Consider the following 1,473-nt stretch of genomic DNA (forward strand, 5'->3'; position numbering starts at 1 on the left):
CATGCGTGTGTGTGTGTGTATAATAGTGAATTAAAAGGCCAGTAAAAAAACAGTTACTTTCCTCCCAGCAATAGGATATACCGGGATATCCCATTTATTTACCATGTCCCAAGGATATCCCAGGGATAACCCGTTAGATATTGCGCGAGGCGGAAATTTGGTTATCCCCAGGATACCCCAGGGGCGTTTCCGGGATATTCAAATGTCTCAAGTAGGATATAGAATAGCTATTTGGGACATTTGAATATCCCGGAAATGCCCCAGGGAAATGAAGATAAATGGGATCTAATGGAATATCCCGGTATATCCTATTGCTGTGAGGGTTAAATATCATAGTGCTTATAATGAAACTTAAATGAGACAGCAGTACTACTGGGAGTGGTACTACCGGCTTTCAGTAGTACCACTGTCTCATTGAAGTTTTATTATAAGCACTACGATATGAAATACTTGTTTTTTTTCTGGCCTTCTAATTCACTATAGTCATTATCCAAAATTTCAGGATTACATTCTTCATATTGACGTGTCCAAATTACAAGATGCCATCTCGGTAGGACGAAATAAAAAAGGTGCCATCGCGGGTGCCGAAACATGGAAGCTTAAAAATCCCATACAAATAGCATTGGGAACACCGGCGCCCACTGAAGCAGGGAACCCTTCTATTTGGTTTTACCCAGATTATATAAATGGCAATTGTCTAGATAAGTCGATATACAGAGCGTTCGTTAAAATTACACTGTAAAAAAAAATTGTGTAAAATTACAAAGTTTCGGAAAATTACATATTGTATCATTGTAAATATCACACACTTCACTGTGTTATTTTTAAATAGTATGTGAAATTACATCTTCTAGCGATGTAAAGAAAAGGACCCCCAAACAGCATTGTAATATCACGCACTCGATAAAAATAAAATTACACATTCCCTCGTACGAATTTTTCATTCAGAAGGGAAAGTTCAGTCGCAGCGTGTAAAAATACAATGCGTCGGTAAAATTACTTTCTCGTTATTGAAAATTACATCAAGATTTTCAATTTTACCAAAGATCTTTTATTTTACCCTGGCGGAAACTGTAAGATTTTTTATTTATAATTAATTGAAAATTTAGAGTAATTAATCAAATAATATGTGAATACGAAAGCGTCTCTCATTTTCATCGGTTATTTAAAATGTATATTTTATATTTTTATTACAGAATATTTAAACATATAAAAATACCTATAGTATCTAATGTGTCTTAGGTAGGTGGTAACGTGTCCGGCTTGTGTTTCTTCAATCTCCATGAAATTGCACGAAGTTGGAGCCTCGAGTCACAACAGATTCAATTGTGAAATTCATCGCTAGGTGAATTTTTCGTAAAGTTACTCCGATACATGAGGGTCCTTTTATTTACATCAACCAGAGATGTAAAATTCAAATAGATTTTTTTTCAGTGTATGTAAATATTGCGATAAAAAATGTCTTCAAGTTTG

The sequence above is a fragment of the Belonocnema kinseyi genome, chromosome 7 (genome assembly GCF_010883055.1).
Source record: "Belonocnema kinseyi isolate 2016_QV_RU_SX_M_011 chromosome 7, B_treatae_v1, whole genome shotgun sequence".
Classification (NCBI taxonomy): Eukaryota; Metazoa; Arthropoda; class Insecta; order Hymenoptera; family Cynipidae; genus Belonocnema; species Belonocnema kinseyi.